The sequence below is a fragment of the Ranitomeya variabilis genome, chromosome 2 (genome assembly GCF_051348905.1).
Source record: "Ranitomeya variabilis isolate aRanVar5 chromosome 2, aRanVar5.hap1, whole genome shotgun sequence".
NCBI classification, from domain to species: domain Eukaryota; kingdom Metazoa; phylum Chordata; class Amphibia; order Anura; family Dendrobatidae; genus Ranitomeya; species Ranitomeya variabilis.
The window spans coordinates 1,080,171,073-1,080,195,864 of NC_135233.1; the positions used below are offsets into that span (position 1 = coordinate 1,080,171,073).

Below are 24,792 nucleotides of genomic sequence, written 5' to 3' on the forward strand. Positions count from 1 at the left end.
GGGCCTGCAGCTCCTTTATACACAGTATGATGTGTGCACAGCTTCCTTATACACAGTATGATGGGCCCGCTGCTCCCTTATACACAGTATGATGGGCCTGCAGCTCCCTTATACACAGTATGATGGGCCCGCAGCTCCCTTATACACAGTATGATTGGCCCGCAGCTCCTTTATACACAGTATGATGTGTGCACAGCTTCCTTATACACAGTATGATGGGCCCGCTGCTCCCTTACACACAGTATGATGGGCCTGCAGCTCCTTTATACACAGTATGATGTGTGCACAGCTTCCTTATACACAGTATGATGGGCCCGCTGCTCCCTTATACACAGTATGATTGGCACGCAGCTCCCTTATACACAGTATGATGTGTGCACAGCTTCCTTATACACAGTATGATGGGCCCGCAGCTCCCTTATACACAGTATGATGGGCCCGCAGCTCCCTTATACACAGTATGATGGACTCGCAGTTCCCTTATATACAGTATGATGGGCCTGCAGCTCCCTTATACACAGTATGATGGGCCCGTAGCTCCCTTATACACAGTATGATGGGCCCGCAGCTCCCTTATACACAGTATGATGGACTCGCAGTTCCCTTATATACAGTATGATGGGCCTGCAGCTCCCTTATACACAGTATGATGGGCCCGTAGCTCCCTTATACACAGTATGATGGGCGCGCAACTCCTTTATACACGGTATGATGGGCCCGCAGCTCCCTTATATACAGTATGATGGGCCCACAGCTCCCTTATACACAGTATGATGGACTCACAGCTCCCTTATACACAGTATGATGGGCCCACAGCTCCCTTACACACAGTATGATGGTCTCGCAGCTCCCATTTACACAGTATGATGGACTCACAGCTCCCTGTCATGTTTTGGATGCCCCGGTCATTTACTCATCCTACGGCTTATTCACTATTTTGTGGCACTGCTGCAGTGCTGCTGCTCAAACTTGTGAGCGCAGCTTCTGACAGGCCAGAAGTTAGAAGCTATGTCACAAGTGCTCAATGTAAGACTATGAGGCTATGTGCACTTCCTGTGTTTTTTGTGCAGATTTCATATGCGTTTTACCACCTGCGGAATCATATACAGTAGCAGATGTAAAATGCTGCGGAATCCTCAAAAAGAATTGACATGCTACTGTGGCGCCCCTAGGGGTATTTGCCACAAAAATAGTTATTGACACCAAATACAAATACTAAAATAGCAAGACTGCACTACCATCTCCGGCCAGAAGGGGGAGCTCCAGAGACTCCCCTTGATCTATTCTGGTCTGAGAAAATGACTGGCAGTTGGGCTAAGGAGCTAGGAGTGAAAGGTCATACAACTGATTTTCTAACAACCCTATGACGGTTGATAAGTGAGGACCATCGATCTGAAGAGAAGAGGAATAGAGAGAAAGGACATTGTGAGAACCGGGTAGCATTAATTATTACCCAGAATAGGCGCAGAGACGGATACCGGATCCACGGCTATATTCATTATATCTAATACAGCAACCAGAAAGACGTGAGGTGATATCAGCCTCACTAGGGTCAGGCGCAGCAACAGACACAGAGTTCAGCGGTACTCCCAGAGGGGATAAACTGACAAAAAGGACTCGGGTTGCCCGTCGAACCAGGACCCGGGAGGGACAGATTGAGTCGGCAGCCAGTTCACATACAGCAGCAGGGCCACATGGAAACTGCGCATAATAAGAGATAGAAATCTTGACAAGGTCAGAGTAATTCAGAGTGCTCATACAGACTCCGGTGACAGTACTGATTGCAAATCCCTTCATGTTGAAGTAAACTGGTTAAACGTTTCAGCACCTCAGTCTTTCATTTGGATAATAGCCATCGATCCAGGATCGGGGTCATCACAGCTGAGAGGACCTGCTGCTGATCAAGTAAGTGTCTGTTCCTTCACGATATCCCTTACACTGTGCATTGCCTGAGACCACAGCACTGGGTCAAGCCATTCGTGACATCCCCCTCAAGAGACAGACTTCATTGGTCTAGTGCTGGGTACTTCGGTCTCCCGGGTGTCACAACTGTTTTTTTTTTTTTTTTTATAAAAACCAGTTGTGACGCCCGGGGCACTTGCCCCCCTATGGAAGAAGCCTGAGTAGCGAAACGGTGCTGTCGGGGTTGCAGCACAGGCACATGATTCCCTCATAACTTTCCATGTAAGTTCATTCCTATATACTTTTGAACTAGCTCCTGATAGAGGCTTGCTTTTAGCTTTTTGTGCATTTGTATATATGCGACGGCACTGCAGGATTGCACATGCTCATAGGCATATAAGCGTATTGTGTCTATTAGGTTGTATTTCAACCATAGGCTGTTAGCACTGTTGCACTTTATCGCTTACCTTCCACATATATTAGCAATTTTTACTGCAGTAGCCTGAACAGATATATCTGCATTCTGGGCGCATAGCCTTATAGTCATTGTCATGTTGTTACACATACAGCTTGTTTCATGACTTTATTCATCACGCCCGCATGGGGATGCTGTGCGTAGGACTGATTGTTTTCAGTGGCTAATACATACTTGCTGAGCCATATTTAAGGAGTGTTCACAATATACATATTATAGTTAACATTTAAGCTTTGTGAATGGCTTACCGTGTTTGCTCTGTGACTGATTGTTTTTATTGAGATTTCACCCTGTTTGGTTACTTTCGTGGATTTTTAATGTTCACTAAATGTGTGATTTAATAAAGTATTTTCAATTTTATTTTTGTTGGTATTCCTTTGTTCCCCATACAAAAAACAAGAGGAATTTTGTTCTAAAAGGTGTCTTATGAAGGTATCTAATATATTTGGGATTTTGTTATTTATATTATTAATCCTATAGTTGTATGGTAAATAAACACACAGCAAGTAAAAAGTTCTTTAATTGAAACAAAAAACACACAATTTTAATTTTTTATTGAAAACTAGCAAAACACAGTTATACTCACCTATACTCACTTCCAATTAATCCATCAACCAGGCCATTTTTTAATTTATTTATTTATTCATAGCTGAGGCGCCGGCGGATGAATACTCCCATCAGCTGCTGCCTGCTTTCGCTGTTATTAGCAGAAGCAGGTGGAGGTTGATGGCAGTAATAGTCCCATCTGCTGATGCCTGTTACTGGACGTAAACATTTTATCTCTAGTCACATCAACAGCGTGGGAGCCGCAGCACTCCGAGAAGGCAGTATTAATCCTATCAACGATCAGTGCCGACGGTGTTTCTCTCGATGTCATGTATATGATAGCGCATGAAACACCAAGTCTGTGGGGTGCCGAACCAGAACAGTCACCGGACTTGCTGGTTATGTCCATGTTTAGGGTTCTTGCCCAAATAGTAGATGTTCGATACTTACCTTGAACTTTACTGTTTGGGTTCACCCATCTCTGGCCAGGAAGGCAAAATTAGCAGCCATGTTCTGTTCCTTAGGCGCCGCTGTAGGCTCAAACTACCATTGCTCCTTTAAATACATGAATTTTATGCTTTGTTGTCATTATTGTTTAAACTGCTTTAAACGTTACATGTAAATTGAGCTTGCATGATATACCTTTCATCTACTCGGAAGAAGGCACAAAGACGAAACGTGCATAGGGGTCGTGGCACCGCAGGTCTGAGGAATTTGTTATCATTCTAAACTCCTATGTCCTTCTTTCTTTGCATGGTTTCCCCCTGAATGTCACTTGTTTATCTTTGTTAGTCCGTGGATATACATGAGAACTAACTGTGATTCACTAGAGGTACCTTGGGTTTATGTATTTACCTTGGACCTGTGGTTATTTTGATAATCAAGGGAGAAGCACATGACTGTCCGGGTCACTATCTTACATCACTGCAAAAGTTTCACTTCACCAACCATTTACACATACAGCACATACATGTGATGATCCTCGTTTCCCTGTTCTCCTTTAAAAAATAATTTTTTATTTGAGGGACAGAAATAATGCTGACCTCATCATTCCTCAACTGCTGAAAAAGGTGAAGAGCGGGGGAAAAGAATGGCCAGGGGTGTAACAATGACACGGTTAGTACCCTGGAAGAAGCCTGATGCAAATGATATTTTCAGCTGAATCTGCATCCTTTGTTGTACATTCATTGATAATATATTGCAGAGCAGACAACCACTCCGTGCACTGGCAGTTGACAATGTCATGCCCATCACAGGAGGTGCATTGTACACTGATTTTCCTGCCAACCCGTACCTACCCTACAGGAAAACAACAATCTTCATCTTGACAGCTGGGAAAGAAGAGATAAATCTTTTCATTTTTATTTTAAACATATGAAGATCGCCAGCAGTGGACTCAGTGGGTGACAGTTCAGTCGTCAAATCTATAACTGGGGCGTGCTGAGATGTAAGTATAGCGATGGATAGCTCAGCCTTCCAATCAGAGGCTGGGAAGTGTTGAGCTGTCTGTGTGTTGAGTGACAGTTCTGCCGTCCAATCAAGACCAGTATATACAGCGTCCGGCAGCAGAATAAGTTTATCTCTCCTTGAAAAAACATGCATGCACAGCAGATCTGACCATGCATGGAATGCCAGCTGCTCCATTTTCCAGATCTCAGGGGTTGCCCTGGATTTCACCCTTTAAACCTTGTACAGGGATCTGGGGATCTAGACTTACACAGGGATCCCTGGGCAAGGGTCACAGAGTCAGCTGCTGTTTGGTTGTGCAGGATGGAAAGTAAGAAAGTCATGTAGCCAGATCAGACCCAGAAGGTAATGTCAGGGACAAAATTGTAGAGCAATAGGGAAGTCAAATGTCAAGCCAAGGTCAAAGAACAGAAGAATCAGGACAAAACACAGAATCACAGTACAAAAGTATATACCAGGATAGCAGAACTATTGCCTGGCTGTGGGAACTAATTCTCAAAGGTTTAAATAAAACACTGTCACCCAGTGCTGACAGAAGGAAGAACCTAAACCGAACAGAAATATCCCCATAGTTTCTAGACTGGAAGGTCTTAGTAATAAAACAGGGCTGCTGAATAGTCACTCCGCATAGGCCGAGAATAAAGCAGGAGTAGATGGGAAAGGTGCAGATGTGACAGCTTTTGATTTAGGGCTTGTGTAGATGGAAATATAATATCCATGACGAGTGGTCCATTTTGGAACAAAAATCCCAGAACATGCACAATGATCTTGAAGTGAACCCATGAGTGTTCTAGTATTGATACAGTAGAACAAGATCTTAGAGTCAAACAGGCATCTGTAGGATCCTGGTAAAAAAATGAAATGTTTGGGCCTGTGCTTGTCAATGTCATTAGTAATGTTTACAAGGTAGAATAATCTGCTCGTTTTCTTCTCTGGGATGACAGCAGTTTCCTTTAGACCTCATTCAGACGTCAGTGTTGCACCCTTTTTTTTCACTTAACACCAATTATAATCTATAGTTCTATTCGCATGTCTGTTTTTTCATGGCCCCTGTATCCATGCAAAACTCAGTCTTTTTTCCACTATCACTGATGAAAAAGGCCAATGTAAGTCTATGGGTTTGTGAAAAACTTGTACAGCACACAGAGGGCACCATTGTTTTGTCCAGTGTTCGTTCCCCAACTCCGGTCCTCAAAAGCCTCCAACAGGTCATGTTTTCAGGATTTCCATAGTATTGCACAGGTGATAATTGCATTACCTGGACAGGCACAAATTCCATCACCAGTGCAATACTAAGGAAGTCCTGAATACATGGCCTGTTGGTGGCTCTTGAGGACCGGAGTTGGGGAACACAGGTTTAGTGTATCATCTGTGTGCTGTACATATTTAACATTGCAAAGAATAGGAGAAGCTTTGTCATGTATTTATTTTTTTTCCATCAGTGAAAAACACTGATGACACGCTGATGGTAAAAAAGAACACACTGATCACACACTGATGAAATCGGTACCATTTTTTCAAAGATGTGTGAATGATGCCTGAGAGGACATGCCACCTGCAGAGGTCATTTCTGCCTTAGCATTCTAGAAAGAGGCTCCCACCTCACTTTATGTACTCCAGCAACTTTTCCAGAAACAGATGCATCTCACAAAATTAGAATATCATCAAAAAGTTAATTTATTTCAGTTCTTCAATATAAAAAGTGAAACTCCAATATTCTATAGAGTCTTTACAAACAGAGTGATCTATTTCATGTGTTTATTTCAGTTAATGTTGATGATTATGGCTTACAGCCAATGAAAACCCAAAAGTAATTATCTCAGTACATTAGAATACTTTGCAACATCAGCTTGAAAAAATGATTTAAACATCTGAAATGTTGGCCTACTGAAATGTATGCTCAGCACATTCACTTAATACTTGGTCGGGGCTGCTTTTAAATCAATTACTACATCAATGCGGCGTGGCATGGAAGCGATCAGCCTGTGGCACTGCTGAGGGGTTATGGAAGCCCAGGTTGCTTTGATAATAGCCTTCAGCTCATCTGCATTGTTGAGTCTGGGGTCTCATCTTCCTCTTGACAATACTCCATAGATTCTCTATGGGGTTAAGGTCAGGCGACTTTGCTGCCAATCAAGCACAGTGATACTGTTGTTTGTAAACCAGGTATTGGTACTTTTGGCAGTGTGGACAGGGGCCAAGTCTTGCTGGAGACTGAAATTTCCATCTCCAAAAAGCTTGTCTGCAGAGGGAAGCATGAAGTGTTCTAAAATGTCCTGGTAGATGGCTGCGCTGACTTTGGTCTTGATAAAACACAGTGGACCTACACCAGCAGAAGACATGGCTCCCCAAACCATCACTGATTGTGGAAACTTCACACTTACTTACTCTAATTGGTAATTTACTTATATTCATAGTAGTGCCCTCAGTTTTTGTCTCTACAACGTCAGAAAGGGGTCAAACACAAAAAAGACATATGCATTGCAATGTAGAAATGACTTGTGCACATGTTCAGCTTTCTGAGCTTTTAATTTCTTTAGGTTTCGAATCACTTTAGGTTAAAAGCAGTGATCTGACCATTCTTCAGGCAGCTTAGGCTCAGAAGATGCGCAGTATGTTAAACGTATATGTTAAGAAAGAAATGCCAATGGTAAAGATGCCAAAAAAAGCAACCAAAATGGACAGCAAAAAAGATACTTCAGAAAAATCACTGCCAACATCTTACTGAAGGGTGTTGCTCTTGGAAAATGTAGGTGGTATGGTGGCATCTAAAAAGTATTGTGTGCACATACCCTAAGGCTGCCATCACACTATCAGTATTTGGTCAGTATTTTACATCAGTATTTGCAAGCCAAAACCAGGAGTGGGTGATAAATACAGAAGTGGTGCATATGTTTCTATTATACTTTTCCTCTTATTGTTCCACTCCTGGTTTTGGCTACAAATACTGATGTAAAATACTGACCACATACTGATAGTGTGACGGCAGCCTAAGAAGCATAGCTTTCCGGGGAATTTTAGGAGGCTTTAGCTACTCCTTGGAGGTTTGTTAACTCATCTGGAAGTTCATCCATTTTTCCTGGAGACTACTGGATGTTCCTAGATAGATGGTGATTATGCCTGTTAGCTTGATATTTTCCCACAAAGAAGAGTGAAGCAATGAGGATGAAGAGGTAGCTGTTACACCTGGCGCAGGGTGCTCAGTATCAGTTTGGTATTTCTGAATTACGTAGATTGTCCACATGTCTCCTTCACTATCACACATACTCATTTTTCCACATCCAGGAGGACTCAACACGTGAGCAATTTTATTGCTGCAATTTATGTCTCCTTTGCGGGCCTCCTCGCATGTTTAGTTGGCATAAAGCTGAGGCTTCACGGCGACATTGACCATCTGTTGCATGGCCAAAGTTCACTAGCTGCCGCTGTTACCTGGCAGAGCAGTATGATTGAATAAGATTTTATTGCAACCCTAAATGTACTGTGACCACGATAAGTCACAAGAATTACAACCTTGTTGGATTCTGTGCGTCATGCTTGATACTTACGAAAAAGATCATCTCTTCCATACATCTTTTAAAATGTTCAGAAAAAGATAACAGGGAGATGACGGGGAAACACTTTTACAGAAATAAGTAACAATCAGCGTCTCAAATTTGTTTCCTTTTTGTTCAATATATCCTGAGATGAGAGGCACAAGATGGCTGGATTTTACCCAACCCCAATAATCTTCATCTTTACACTTTCCTTGTGTTCTTTAAAGTGTAAGAACTTTTCTATTATTCTGTCAACGTGAGGTCGTGTTTTTTTGTGGGGCGAGATCCAGTTTTGAATAACATCTTTCACTTTATTTTCTTCCTATTTTTCAGTACATTATATATTAAAGTCTCAAGTTTGGTGAAATGGTGAAAAAATGCAATTCCACCATTGTGTGATAAAATCTTCTGCCAATATGATATTCCTGATATGTTTTATCACTGTGATTCCAAATTTGCATAGTGTTTCTTTATTATTAAAAGTATTAAAAATACATTTTGAAATTTGCAAGAAGAAAAAAATTGTTTTGCATTGCTATTTTCTGTGACACATAACTTATATTTATTTTTTCTGTTGCAGGATCTGTACAAAGAGTTTTTGTATATAGAGGGGACATTTGTATTGATATCATTGTGGTACATATTATAATTTGATAACTTTTTACAGCATTTTTGTTGGAGAGGCGCCAACCAATAAATTGCACATCTGACATTTAGAGTTTTCTTTTTTTTTTCTACGCATTTACCGTACAGATTAATACAGGATATATTTTGTGGATCTGACATTAGATACAAAACTCTTGTTCTTCTTTCTTAAAAAAAAAGATAAAAATCTCAACATGTAAGAACAGTAAATATGTTTGCACCAAAAAGTATAGACAGGCACCACCGTCAGGGATCACCTCTAGCATACTACAAAAAGGCACATTAGAAAAAACAAAGAAAAGAGTAGTATGCAAACAAAGAGGGATCACCAGGACAATTTACCAAAATGTAACACTTTTATTAAACCACAATCATATAGTACACTACAACATGGTTATTAAAAACACTTAAAAGATTGCATAACAAGGCAAATCATGAAAACTAGACCTGTGATAAGGTCAAACCACAATGCCACCCTGAAACACACCTGCAGAGTCAACTAGAGAGTTCCCCCATGGCTAACAAGCAGTCAGATCCAAGGGCATACTATACTACCTGATGGAAAATACCAGGCCTCGCAGGTGGCATCCCCCTAGAGAATATCAAGGCAATAGAAGAGGGAAGAAAAGCAGGTGGCACCGGGCACGAATGCCCAACGCGTATCGCCAGCGAACTAGCTTCCTCAGGGGCAATAGCAGTAGTGTCCCTAGACTGTGGTTAAATACCTGTCAAGTAATTGTCAGAGTAGGGTCAGCTGGGAATGGGAGGTGTCCGGGCTTTAGGTTGAAGCGGTATACATGTGTCCAGGACCGGATGTGGCCCACAACGCCGGCGGCTGCGCAGTAAAAATAAAGCGCTGATAGTAGGTCGTGCGCCGAGGCGCAAGTGCGCATGCGCTGGGGTGTGCACGCGCAAAGTACACAAGGCGGGCATGGAGGGATGGGAAATGCAAGGGCCGGCGCCGGAGAATGGACGCATGCGCGGTGAGGCACCTGAAGTAATGGTCCCCTGTCCCAAGATGTCCGCCCCGGGTCCAGCGCACGCGCGCAGTGAAGTGCACGCGCCGTGGGCCAGGGGCGGACACCGGAGGGACAGGGAACTGTGGAATACATGAAAAGCCAAAGTAGCCACCCCAAATAAGAAGCCGGTAAATAGTAATTAAAGGGGCCGAAGGATGGAAGAGGGGGCACCTCAATCAAATCCTAGAAGATTGTGAATTACACGAACTTTAACAGGAGGAATTGATCTTAAAATGGGCAGATGTACAAACAGCCTGAGAAAATGGAATAGAGAATCTCAAGGAGAGGGATGTTTACTGGATGATGGAAAGATGTCAACACATAAAAACAAAAACAAAAACACATGCATGGACGGATGTCCTAACTTAGATCCCTAGATGAGTGATGGCATCGCAAAATACCTAAGAGCATACAAAAACAAGAAATAAAGACTTGATGCTACATACATATTAATATATAAACATAGTGCCAAAGATTGAGGGATACCATGTCTGTACAAGTCTAATGGCTACCCAAACCTGACATGATGAAAGGTGTAACACAAAATATCAAGTGGAGCTCATATACAACAAATAAATAAAAAATGAATAAAAAATAAATAAAAATAAAAACCATGGTTTTCAACGGATGGAAACTTGCTCATCCGAAAAAAAAAAAAAAAAAATTATATATATATATATATATATATATATATATATATATATATATATATATATATATATAAAACATATATTTCAATGTTTTTATAAAAGGTATTGCAGTTCTAAGGACCTAAGAAAAGGAGAAAAGAAAGAAAAATTACAAAGAAATAATACACATCCGTCCTAAAAGATGTAATCCCACAGCTGAATATTTTTAAAGTTGTTTATAGTATCCAGTAAAAAGCAATTCCTCATTCAGTCCATGTGGGGTCAGGGTATTTAGATTATGAATCCATTTTGATTCACATTTTAGCAGTTTTCCGGCGACGTCACCACCTCGCATATTATGCGAGATTGCCTCAAGTCCCATGACCTTAAGTCCCCTAGTCCGTCCATTATGGAAGTCCAGGAAATGCGCAGCGACAGATGAAATGCTCTTGCCCTTGTCGCGGTCCCTGGGTGCCGTGGAGATATTTGATAAGTGTTGCTGTATTCTTCTACGCAGTTCTTGTGTGGTCTGTCCCACGTAAACTTTCGAGCAATCACAAACCACGGCATAGACGAGAAAACGCGTCTTACAATTAAAGTAGACTTTGTGTGGAATAATCTGAAGAGAAGTGGTGAGTGAAAGACCATCTTGCGCCACCATGTATTGGCAGACATTACAGCCCCCACATGGAAATGTACCAAAAACCCTAGACCCCCTATTAGTTCTAACCTCAGGACGTGTGAAATGTCTGTGACAGAGCATATCTTTCAGGTTCTTAGCCCTACGGGCTATTAGCTTAGGGGTAGGTGAAATAAATGGTATCAGCCTGGGTTCGCTCAACAAAGTGCCCCAGCTATGGCCCAAGATCTTGTAGATGTCTTGCCACTGATTATTAAAAGTAGTCACAATACCGAGTGGCATGTCCAACTCACGTGTTTGTCTTTGAAGCAGGTCTGAGCGTGAGCTATTCCGGGCTCTCTGATATGCAGAGGAGATGATCTTCTTAGGGTAACCCCGATGTCTGAAACAGTCCGTGAGTAGTTTTGCTTCATCCTGGAAGTCTAAAGTCAGACTGCAATTTCTCTTCAGGCGCAGAAACTGGCCAGTTGGAATCCCATTCTTGAGGTGCCTAGGGTGGAAGCTTGAATAGTGTAACAGACTATTCGTCGCTGTCGGTTTGCGATAAAGAGTAGTGACAACATTTGAATCCACCATGCTTACTTTGAGATCCAGAAATTCCACCGAAGTAGATGAAACATGTGATGTGAGCCTGATATTGAAAGGATTCTCATTTAGATCAGCAATGAACCGGTTACAATCATCTTCGGTGCCTGTCCAAAACATCAAAATGTCGTCAATATAACGAAGCCATTTGGAACAACATTTTCCAAATGCTTCGTGTTTGTACACTACTAGCTCCTCTCACCATCCTAAAAATAAATTCGCATAGGAGGACGCACACCGTGCCCCCATGGCGGTCCCCTTTACTTGCCTGTAAAAACTCCTATCGAAAACAAAATAGTTTTTATCGAGGATAAAGAATAGAAGGTCCAGAAGAAATTGGTCATGCTCCCTGTCCCCCGTGGTGTTTAAATCTAGGAAAAACGAAGTAGCTTTTAGACCAACATCATGGTTGATGTTGGTGTAAAGGGACTCAACATCTAAAGTAATCAAGATCGTGCCAGGTGGTAAACAAAGATCTTGAAGGAGTTGTATAAGATGTGTTGAGTCCCTGAGGAATGATGTAAGTTTCATGGCTAATGGCTGTAGAAAGAAATCTACATAGGTACATGGCTTCTCAAATAGGCTATTAATGCCAGACACTATTGGCCTACCTGGAGGATTGACCAATGACTTGTGCACCTTCGGAAGAAGGTAGAAGGTCGGCACAACAGGAAAGTCCGTTGTCAGGAAGTCCACCTCTTTTATTCAATATGCCACGGCCAGCTGCTTGTCCAAAAAGTCGATCCAATTTTCCCTTAAAAAAACCCGTAGGGTCTGCTGGAAGATGGGAGTAGCAAGTGGAGTCACCAAGTTGTCGTCCAACCTCCTGTAAATAAAGGGAATAAGTCCACAGAACAATGTTGCCCCCCTTATCCGCCTCGCGGACGAGGAACTCGCTATTCTGCAAATCCCTAAGAGCCCTGCGTTCAGATAGGTTTAGATTGTTATTACGATTACCATCCAAATGCAGGGCCTGGATCTCTCTGCACGTTTGGTTAAAGAAAATCTGGACCGCCGGAAAGAGGGAAAAGGAGGGGGTAGCCTGCGAAGGTAGTCTTCCACCAAACAGTTTCCTCGTGGGTGCCATTTCATTCTCGTGAAGGAGGTCCATGAGGTCTCTGAGTACCTGTCGCTCATCATTCGGGAGCAGATCTAGTGAGGAAGGGTGATGGTATAAAAGCTTAAATGTTAGTTGGCGGCAGAATAGATAGACATCTTTGACCAGGGTAAACTTGTCCAAGACGTTCATTGGAGCAAATGAAAGGCCCTTCTCCAGAACATGTTTTTCAACTGGAGTCAGTACATGTGTAGACAAATTAATAATTTGTACATTACCTGGACCATTATGTTGGTTTAGATGCTCAAGGGCAGACTGAGGGAATGAGTCTACCGTTTCCGGTGATTGAACCTCGTTTCCCGTTTGTATGATGGGGACGAGTTCTTGAACCCCCTGGTACGTTTTTTGGTTGTAATTCCTCCTGGCCTTACGTCTGCCCCGCCTGCAGCCCCTTCTAGATCGCTCGGATCTGATGATAAAAAATCACTAGAGGAGACTTCTAGTCTAGTATGCGTGTTGGTATGAGTCTTTGTCTCAGAGGATGTAACTCTTCTATTGCCCCGATGGCCCCATTTGTAGGCCCGACCACCCGTATAGTCCGTCTTGTCCCTATGGAATTTGCGTCGTTTGCCCTCAATAATTTCTTTTTCAAATTTGTCAATATTATTTTTGAGTTGTTGTTTGAACGTGGCGACTAAAGATGCTTCAAAGGTAGCAAGTAAAGCCTCTCTATCCTTAATATCCTCCTTGAGTCTAATTAAGACTCCACTTGCTACTCCCGTCTTCCAGCAGACCCTACGGGTTTTTTTAAGGGAAAATTGGATCGACTTATTGGACAAGCAGCTGGCCGTGGCATATTGAATAAAAAAAAGAGGTGGACTTCCTGACAATGGACTTTCCTGTTGTGCCGACCTTCTACCTTCTTCCGAAGGTGCACAAGTCATTGGTCAATCCTCCAGGTAGGCCAATAGTGTCTGGCATTAATGGCCTATTTGAGAAGCCATGTACCTATGTAGATTTCTTTCTACAGCCATTAGCCATGAAACTTACATCATTCCTCAGGGACTCAACACATCTTATACAACTCCTTCAAGATCTTTGTTTACCACCTGGCACGATCTTGATTACTTTAGATGTTGAGTCCCTTTACACCAACATCAACCATGATGTTGGTCTAAAAGCTACTTCATTTTTCCTAGATTTAAACACCACGGGGGACAGGGAGCATGACCAATTTCTTCTGGACCTTCTATTCTTTATCCTCGATAAAAACTATTTTGTTTTCGATAGGAGTTTTTACAGGCAAGTAAAGGGGACCGCCATGGGGGCACGGTGTGCGCCCTCCTATGCGAATTTATTTTTAGGATGGTGGGAGGAGCTAGTAGTGTACAAACACAAAGCATTTGGAAAATGTTGTCCCAAATGGCTTCGTTATATTGACAACATTTTGATGTTTTGGACAGGCACCGAAGATGATTGTAACCGGTTCATTGCTGATCTAAATGAGAATCCTTTCAATATCAGGCTCACATCACATGTTTCATCTACTTCGGTGGAATTTCTGGATCTCAAAGTAAGCATGGTGGATTCAAATGTTGTCACTACTCTTTATCGCAAACCGACAGCGACGAATAGTCTGTTACACTATTCAAGCTTCCACCCTAGGCACCTCAAGAATGGGATTCCAACTGGCCAGTTTCTGCACCTGAAGAGAAATTGCAGTCTGACTTTAGACTTCCAGGATGAAGCAAAACTACTCACAGACCGTTTCAGACATCGGGGTTACCCTAAGAAGATCATCTCCTCTGCATATCAGAGAGCCCAGAATAGCTCACGCTCAGACCTGCTTCAAAGACAAACACGTGAGTTGGACATGCCACTCGGTATTGTGACTACTTTTAATAATCAGTGGCAAGACATCTACAAGATCTTGGGCCGTAGCTGGGGCACTTTGTTGAGCGAACCCAGGCTGATACCATTTATTTCACCTACCCCTAAGCTAATAGCCCGTAGGGCTAAGAACCTGAAAGATATGCTCTGTCACAGTCATTTCACATGTCCTGTGGTTAGAACTAATAGGGAATCTAGGGTTTTTGGTACATTTCCATGTGGGGGCTGTAATGTCTGCCAATACATGGTGGCGCAAGATGGTCTTTCACTCACCACTTCTCCTTTTCAGATTACTCCACACAAAGTCTACTTTAATTGTAAGACGCGTTTTCTCGTCTATGCCGTGGTTTGTGATTGCTCGAAAGTTTACGTGGGACAGACCACACAAGAACTGCGTAGAAGAATACAGCAACACTTATCTAATATCTCCACGGCACCCAGGGACCGCGACAAGGGCAAGAGCATTTCATCTGTCGCTGCGCATTTCCTGGACTTCCATAATGGACGGACTAGGGGACTTAAGGTCATGGGACTTGAGGCAATCTCGTATAATATCCGAGGTGGTGACGTCGCCCAAAAACTGCTAAAATGTGAATCAAAATGGATTCATAATCTAAATACCCTGACCCCACATGGACTGAATGAGGAATTGCTTTTTACTGGATACTATAAACAACTTTAAAAATATTCAGCTGTGGGATTACATCTTTTAGGACGGATGTGTATTATTTCTTTGTAATTTTTCTTTATTTTCTCCTTTTCTTAGGTCCTTAGAACTGCAATACCTTTTATAAAAACATTGAAATATATGTTTTTATATATATATATATATATATATATATATAATTTTTTTTTTTTTTTTTTTTCGGATGAGCAAGTTTCCATCCGTTGAAAACCATGGTTTTTATTTTTATTTATTTTTTATTTATTTTTTATTTATTTGTTGTATATGAGCTCCACTTGATATTTTGTGTTACACCTTTCATCATGTCAGGTTTGGGTAGCCATTAGACTTGTACAGACATGGTATCCCTCAATCTTTGGCACTATGTTTATATATTAATATGTATGTAGCATCAAGTCTTTATTTCTTGTTTTTGTATGCTCTTAGGTATTTTGCGATGCCATCACTCATCTAGGGATCTAAGTTAGGACATCCGTCCATGCATGTGTTTTTGTTTTTGTTTTTGTTTTTATGTGTTGACATCTTTCCATCATCCAGTAAACATCCCTCTCCTTGAGATTCTCTATTCCATTTTCTCAGGCTGTTTGTACATCTGCCCATTTTAAGATCAATTCCTCCTGTTAAAGTTCGTGTAATTCACAATCTTCTAGGATTTGATTGAGGTGCCCCCTCTTCCATCCTTCAGCCCCTTTAATTACTATTTACCGGCTTCTTATTTGGGGTGGCTACTTTGGCTTTTCATGTATTCCACAGTTCCCTGTCCCTCCGGTGTCCGCCCCTGGCCCGCGGCGCGTGCGCTTCACTGCGCGCGTGCGCTGGACCCGGGGCGGACATCTTGGGACAGGGGACCATTACTTCAGGTGCCTCACCGCGCATGCGTCCATTCTCCGGCGCCGGCCCTTGCATTTCCCATCCCTCCATGCCCGCCTTGTGTACTTTGCGCGTGCACACCCCAGCGCATGCGCACTTGCGCCTCGGCGCACGACCTACTATCAGCGATTTATTTTTACTGCGCAGCTGCCGGCGTTGTGGGCCACATCCGGTCCTGGACACATGTATACCGCTTCAACCTAAAGCCCGGACACCTCCTGTTCCCAGCTGACCCTACTCTGACAATTACTTGACAGGTATTTAACCACAGTCTAGGGACACTACTGCTATTGCCCCTAAGCAAGCTAGTTCGCTGGCGATACGCGTTGGGCATTCGTGCCCGGTGCCACCTGCTTTTCTTCCCTCTTCTATTGCCTTGATATTCTCTAGGGGGATGCCACCTGCGAGGCCTGGTATTTTCCATCAGGTAGTATAGTATGCCCTTGGATCTGACTGCTTGTTAGCCATGGGGGAACTCTCTATTTGACTCTGCAGGTGTGTTTCAGGGTGGCATTGTGGTTTGACCTTATCACAGGTCTAGTTTTCATGATTTGCCTTGTTATGCAATCTTTTAAGTGTTTTTAATAACCATGTTGTAGTGTATTATATGATTGTGGTTTAATAAAAGTGTTACATTTTGGTAAATTCTCCTGGTGATCCCTCTTTGTTTGCATACTACTCTTTTCTTTGTTTTTTCTAACAGTAAATATGTTGTGTCAGAAACATTGAGATAGATAGAATAAATGGAAAATACATTTTTACAGATTTTCTATAGATCTAAGGATTGTAAATCTCTGCAAACTGGAGCTAAATACTTACAAATGCTGTAATGTGTTTGCTGCTTGCCTTGTTGATATCTTCTGCTGACGGTGCCGGCAGGCAGAGCTGTGGTTACTTCCTGCCCTATTTGATAACTACATTTCCCACAAATGCCTGCTTCTGCTTTCCCTCCGGCTTCCTCACATCTGAGCTGGAAATCCCATCCCCCTCTGCTCCTGACAGTGTCTCCCACACAGATAGTATGTAACCAGTGTTTGCTTGTTTTTGCAGATAGCTAGAGAATCAGATACAGATGATGGATGTATATAGTTGCCAGCCCACCAGCCCACACTGAAGGCATCAAAACTATTAATTAACACATGTAGAATTATATATTTAACAAAAAAGTGTGAAACTGAAATTATGTCTTATATTCTAGGTTCTGCAAAGTAGCCACCTTTGGCTTTGATGACTGCTTTGCACACTCTTGGCATTCTCTTTATGAGCTTCAAGAGATAGTCATCGGGAATAGTTTTCACTTCACAGGTGTGCCCTGTCAGGTTTAGTAAGAGGGATTTCTTGCCTTATAAATGGGGTTGGGACCATCAGTTGTGTTGTGCAAAAGTCTGGTGGATACATCTAACACTAACATCTAAAACATCTAATGTTAAAAATAATAATTAAAAAAAAATCATTATATACTTACCTTCCGCCGCCTTTCCCTCTCCTCGCGACGCTCTGGTGATCGCTCCATGCAAGCGGCAGGTTCCGGTGGCAAGGATGGTCTGCGAGAAGGACCTGCCATGACGTCACGGTCATGTGACCGCAACACGGTCATGTGACCGACGTCATCACAGGGTCTGCGCGAGAAGGACCTGCCATGACATCATGGTCATGTGACCGTGACGTCACGGTCATGTGACCGCGACATCATCACAGGTCCTGCGGTCATACCAACCCTAGGACCGGAAGCGACAGGTCTACAAGGGGCCCTCGGAAGGTGAGTATGTTTGTTTATTTTTTTTTTTTAACCTGTGACATTAGTGGCTGGGCAATATACTACATATTGCCCAGCCACTAATGTCACAGGTTAAAAAAAAAAAATAAACAAACATACTCACCTTCCGAGGGCCCCTTGTAGACCTGTCGCTTCCGGTCCTAGGGTTGGTATGACCGCAGGACCTGTGATGATGTCGCGGTCACATGACCGTGACGTCACGGTCACATGACCATGATGTCATGGCAGGTCCTTCTCGCGCAGACCCTGTGATGACGTCGGTCACATGACCGTGTTGCGGTCACATGACCGTGACGTCATGGCAGGTCCTTCTCGCAGACCATCCTTGCCACCGGAACCTGCCGCTTGCATGGAGCGATCACCAGAGCGTCGCGAGGAGAGGGAAAGGCGGCGGAAGGTAAGTATATAATGATTTTTTTTTAATTATTATTTTTAACATTAGATGTTTTTACTATTGATGCTGCATAGGCAGCATCAATAGTAAAAACTTGGTCACACAGGGTTAATAGCGGCGGTAACAGAGTGAGTTACCTGCAGCATAACGCAGTCCATTCCTGCTGGCATTAACCCTGTGTGAGTGGTGACTGCAGGGAGCATGGAGCGGGCGCCGGGCACTGACTGCAGGGGAGTAGGGAGGGACTAATCGGACTGTGGCCGTCGCTGATTGGTCGTGGCAGCCATGACAGGCAGCTGGCGAGACCAATCAGTGACTTGGATTCCATGACAGACAGAGGCCATGACCAATGAATATCCATGACAGAAATACAGAAGAACAGACAGACAAAAAAAAAAGTTAAAAAAAATATATACACATATACACACACACACACACACACACACACACACACACACACTCACCCAGTAGCTCTTCGCCACATCTTAATTTCCCAAAGTTCTGATATTGACCAGTTTTTTGAGTCCTTAACCATCACAAAATTTTATAACCTTGAGCGCTACAGAAACCAACGATTTATTCACTTTTTGGATAAAGTTTCCATAAAACCCAGCCCTCTTAGCTTGAAACATGCCCAATTTTGCCAAGGATAGTGTCTGAAAGTTAGTGACAGTCCTGAAAAAAATTCAGTACTGTTGACTCCTATTCAAGGTTATGCTGCATGTCGTAGGGAAAGGTGGTCTTTGAATCTGTAGCTGATAAGCAATTAAACATTTTTTCCTCAACCAAGTCTGTTCAAGGAAAAAAAAAATAGTAGCACGCACAAGTTGCATCGGATTGTCGGATCGCACTTGGCCTTTCATGTCTATGGGTCCATAGAAGAAGAGCAAATAACATCCAAGTGTAGTCCTATTTTCATGGACAGACTGAATGGAGAAATGTTTTTATTATTATTCTCCATTGAAATTGAATATAGGAGCACTCTATTTAAACTGACCCTGGTGCGATTAGCATAAGCAGACTGATTTTCTTGAATGAGAGCATCGGTTGTGTGACGCTAGCCTTTGTCACCTCCAGTGCCACAAAAGTTTGGAAGTGGAGATGACAAAGGTTATTCAAACACTGGCTTCCCTCCACTCTGTGTCAGTTGCAGAGGGAATGTGAGACAGATAGGAGCTACACTGCATGTTTGATCCTGCTACTTGTAAAGGGAAGTGGTGTGTCACTCCAGGTTCTAGAGGAGAGATTACAACAGTGACTATTCCATGCAGAGGAAGCCATGCCTGCCTTGCCTATGGAAAATAGGAGATGAGCACCCATAATATGAGCATGAGGAGCAAAGAGGATGCCGCCTGTAGTTAGGTTACATCTCAGGTGAGGGACCAATATGCTGTATCTACCTAGAGGTCTGTGTGTTCGTGGATGGTAAAGTGTGTCAACAAGATTGTGAAATATGTAGACAGAATGGAGTTTTCCACTAAGGGCTTTTGACCGTCTGTGAGTGTGAGAACCTGATAAAGAAAGATTGAGGTAGAACCTAACTGTCAGTAGAGAAACCAGTCTAAGGTGAGAGGTCTGGAGAACGGGAGTAAAGTTTTCAGTGTTAAAAGAAGGCGTTGTGTCCAAACTTCTGCACAACCCCCAAGGAAAAAAAAACCATAAACCTGTAAATATGGGGTTAATCTGTAGATAAATAGCATTGTGAACCTGCCTGGAACTAGACCCATGCTGTTGAGAGGGAATTAACTTTATTCCATCCTGCAGCATTTGGGTTCCAGTCATAGGGGAGACACCAATGAAGGTTCAGTTATAGCTTTGTGCTTGGAGATCAGCTGCTTTTACCTCACCCCCAGCACTGACTGACAGCAGCTCAGCATTACATCTGGCTGTCAGTCAGTTCAGGTGGCACGGTTACAGCCAACGTTCGATATACACAGAGTAGTGACTGAATCCACTCCAGCACACCCTTATGACTGAGACCTGAACACTGCAGGGGGCAATTAGTTTCATTTTCTTCTGGTAGCGTGGGTCTAAATACCGGCGCTGAGCAGGTTGACAACACTATTAGCCTGAAGATTAACCCCATATCTACAGGTTAATATTTTCTCAGGGGACAGGTCTGCTTTAACGCCTGAGCATAGTTGTGTTTGTTTTGTTTTTTTTCAGCGTTAATAATAATAATGTAGTATATATTTTTTTTTTTTTCTTAGAGCCATAACATTTTGAGTCAACCCTTTATTCTTCCCAGTACAATTATGGTTATCATAAACAACAAGACTCCTGTCAATCATTGCTGCAGCATGGCGACATCACAGCCAGAGCACATAGCATAGTTGGGGATCCAGTACAGATTTTACATTGAGGTTCAGAGGTTTTAAATGAAGCCTCTGCCTAATAAATATATTTGTAGCCTTACTGTTTGATGTGAGGAGCTGGCCAAGTACTAATTACTATTGGACCAATGCCCATAGAGTGAAGTCCACTGCTCTACGGGATGCAGACGTTTCTAGCATAGAGTACAACTTGCATTGATATTGCTGTATTTTATTTGAGATTTGCTTGCTGTGTTTTATTAGTTATTTGCTTGCTCGCTAGTTCATCCTCAAGAACCAATGTTTCCATTCAGTGACAAAGCAGAGGAAGGCATGCAGGCTGGATCTTAAGGTACCGTTACACTTAACGACTTACCAACGATCACGACCAGCGATATGACCTGGCCGTGATCGTTGGTAAGTCGTTGTGTGGTCGCTGGGGAGCTGTCACACAGACAACTCTCTCCAGCGACCAACGATCAGGGGAACGACTTCGGCATTGTTGAAACTGTCTTCAACGATGCCGAAGTCCCCCTGCACCACCCGGGTAACCAGGGTAAACATCGGGTTATTAATCGCAGGGCCGCGCTTAGTAACCCGATATTTACCCTGGTTACCATTGTAAAAGTAAAAAAAAAAAAAACACTACATACTCACATTCTGATGTCTGTCACGTCCCCCGCCGGCGGCTTCCCTGCACTGAATGTGTCAGCCACGCCGGCTGGCCGTAAAGCAGAGCACAGCGGTGACATCACCGCTGTGCTCTGCTTTAGGCCGGCCGGCGCTGACACATTCAGTGCAGGGAAGCCGCCGGCGGGGGACGTGACAGACATCAGAATGTGAGTATGTAGTGTTTTTTTTTTACTTTTACAATGGTAACCAGGGTAAATATCGGGTTACTAAGCGCGGCCCTGCGCTTAGTAACCCAATGTTTACCCTGTTTACAAGTGAACACATCGCTGGATCGGCGTCACACACACCGATCCAGCGATGACAGCGGGTGATCAGCGACCAAATAAAGGTCCTGACCATTCCCTGCGACCAACGATCTCCCAGCAGGGGCCTGATTGTTGGTCGCTGTCACACTATAACGAGATCATTAGCGGGATCGTTGCTACGTCACAAAAAGCGTGAGGTTGCAACGTTATCGTTATGTGTGAAGGTACCTTAATGTAAACCTAAGGCCAGACAGGAGATTGCCAAAGGTAAATGTAAAGCAATCCTTCTATCCATCTCATCTATAGCTCATGGTCTCAATCCATTGTACTCCCAGCCTAGGCCCATTGTGCGAAAGGGGATTGAAGACGCAGGGGAGCCGTCACTATAGGGGGTCTTGCACACAAGCCCAGGTGATGGGTTTATGGAGTATGCTTCATTCTGTGAGCTAAAGGAAAGGGGAAGGAGAAAAAAATGCCTCAGGTTTAAGGCTGAGTCACACATAACGATATCGTTAACGATATCGTTGCAATGTCACGCTTTTGGTGACGTAGCAACGATCCCGCGAACGATCTCGTTATGTGTGACAGCGACCAACGATCAGGCCCCTGCTGGGAGATTGTTGGTCGTTGGGGAATGATCAGGACCATTTTTTGGTCGCTGATCACCAGCTGTCATCGCTGGATCGGCGTGTGTGATGCCGATTCAGCGATGTGTTCACTTGTAACCAGGGTAAATATCGGGTTACTAAGCCCAGGGCCGCACTTTGTAACCCGATATTTACCCTGGTTACCATTGTAAAAGTTGAAAAAACCAGTACATACTCACATTCTGATGTCTGTCACGTCCCCCGGCGTCCACAGAGTAAAAACTGCTTTCGGCAAGAGCGCTGCTAATGCACGCGATGCTGCCGAGAGCTTCCCTGCACTGAATGTCAGCGCCGGCCATAAAGCAGAGCACAGCGGTGACGTCACCGCTGTTACTGCCGGCGCTGACACAGTCAGTGCAGGGAAACTCTCGGCAGCAGCGCGTGCATTAGCAGCGCTCTTGCTGAAAGCAGTTTTAACCCTGTGAATGCCGGCGGGGGACGTGACAGACATCAGAATGTGAGTATGTAGTGTTTTTATTTTTTTTATTTTACAATGGTAACCAGGGTAAATATCGGGTTACTAAGCGCGGCCCTGCACTTAGTAACCCGATGTTTACCCTGGTTACCCGGGTGCTGCAGGGGGACTTCGGCATCGATTAAACTGTCTTCAATGATGCCGAAGTCGTTCCCCTGATCGTTGGTCGCTGGAGAGAGCTGTCTGTGTGACAGCTCCCCAGCGACCACACAACGACTTACCAACGATCACGGCCAGGTCGTATCGCTGGTCGTGATCGTTGGTGTTGTGAATTTGTTTTTTGGGCTCCCCCGGTGGTCACTGGTGGTACTGGACTTGTGTGCTTCACTTTCTCTGTTCACCTGTTTCCATCAGGATATGGGAGTATCCTATTTAGCCTTGCTGCTCAGTTATTCTAGTGCCGGCCATCAATGTAACCAGAGCCTTTCTGTTGCATGTTCCTGCTTCTAGACTACTATCAGCTAAGTTGGACTCTTAGTCCTAAGTTTGTTTGCATTTTTGTTCCAGTTCACAGTTATGTTATGTTTCTGTAGCTGGAAGCTCTTGTGGGCCGAAATTACCACTCCGGTGTCATGAGTTGACACATGAGTCTTAAAGTAATTTCTGGATGGTATTTTAACCCCTTCCCGACATTTGACGTACTATCCCGTCGAGGTGGGGTGGGCCCGTATGACCGCCGACGGGATAGTACGTCATAGCCGATCGGCCGCGCTCACGGGGGGAGCGCGGCCGATCGCGGCCGGGTGTCGGCTGCATATCGCAGCTGACATCCGGCACTATGTGCCAGGAGCGGTCACGGACCGCCCCCGGCACATTAACCCCCGGCACACCGCGATCAAACATGATCGCGATGTGCCGGCGATGCAGGGAAGCATCGCGCAGGGAGAGGGCTCCCTGCGGGCTTCCCTGAGCCCCCCGCAGCAACGCGATGTGATCGCGTTGCTGCGAGGGTCTTACCTCCCTCCCTGCCTGCTCCAGACCCGGATCCAAGATGGCCGCGGATCCGGGTCCTGCAGGGAGGGAGGTGGCTTCACAGACGCCTGCTCAGAGCAGGCACTGTGAAGCAGCCTGCACTTCTCGCAGATCGGTGATCTGTCAGAGTGCTATGCAAACTGGCAGATCACCGATCTGTATTGTCCCCCCCTGGGGCAAAGTAAAAAAGTTAAAAAAAAAATTTCCAAATGTGTAAAAAAAAATAAAAAAAAATATTCCAAAATAATGAAAAAAAAAAAAAATATTATTCCCATAAATACATTTCTTTATCTAAATAAAAAAAAAAAAACAATAAAAGTACACATATTTAGTATCGCCACGTCCGTAACGACCCAACCTATAAAACTGCCACACTAGTTAACCCCTTCAGTAAACACCGTAAGAAAAAAAAAAAAAAAACGAGGCAAAAAACAACGCTTTATTACCATACCGCCGAACAAAAAGTGGAATAACACGCGATCAAAAAGACTGATATAAATATCCATGGTACCGCTGAAAACGTCATCTTGTCCCGCAAAAAACAAGCCGCCATACAGCATCATCAGCAAAAAAATAAAAAAGTTATAGTCCTGAGAATAAAGCGATACCAAAATAATTATTTTTTCTATAAAATAGTTTTTATCGTATAAAAGCGCCAAAACATAAAAAAAATGATATAAATGAGATATCGCTGTAATCATACTGACCCGACGAATAAAACTGCTTTATCAATTTTACCAAACCCGGAACGGTATAAACGCCTCTCCCAAAAGAAATTCATGAATAGCAGGTTTTTGGTCATTCTGCCTCACAAAAATCGGAATAAAAAGCGATCAAAAATGGTCACGTGTCCGAAAATGTTACCAATAAAAATGTCAACTCGTCCCGCAAAAAACAAGACCTCACATGACTCTGTGGAGCAAATGTGGAAAAATTATAGGTCTCAAAATGTGGAGACGCAAAAACTTTTTTGCTATAAAAAGCGTCGCTGGTTTCACACTTGCGTTTTTGTCTGCAGCGTTTTTTGCACACAAAAACGCATGCGTTTTTCCCTATATTTAACATTGAAAACGCATGCGGTTTTTTTGTACGCGTTTGGTCGCGTTTTCAAACGCATGCGGGTTTTTTCTGCATGCGTTCATTTTCAGAAATACAACCTGCAGTATTTTCTTGCGTTTTTAAGCACATGCGTTTGTTTGCGTTAAAAACGCATTCATTTTTATCGAAAAAAACAGAAAACACACTGAAAAGCCACCCACCACCATCAAGGTGATAAAGGGATCCAAACCCTAACCCTAACTCTACCCCTAACCTCACCCCTAACCGTTTAA

General features: G+C 43.5%; 1 long non-coding RNA gene across 2 annotated transcripts in view; it reads right to left on the reverse strand.

Annotated features, from left to right (window-relative positions):
* The window catches only part of LOC143808724 (uncharacterized), a 78,725-nt gene extending 61,388 nt beyond the window's left edge, over nucleotides 1-17,337 (reverse strand). For both annotated transcript variants that reach the window (XR_013222000.1, XR_013221999.1), the window contains exon 1: nucleotides 16,766-17,337. This is a non-coding gene — a long non-coding RNA (uncharacterized LOC143808724). The remainder of the gene's footprint in view (nucleotides 1-16,765) is intronic.
* Nucleotides 17,338-24,792: the final 7,455 nt, after the last annotated feature.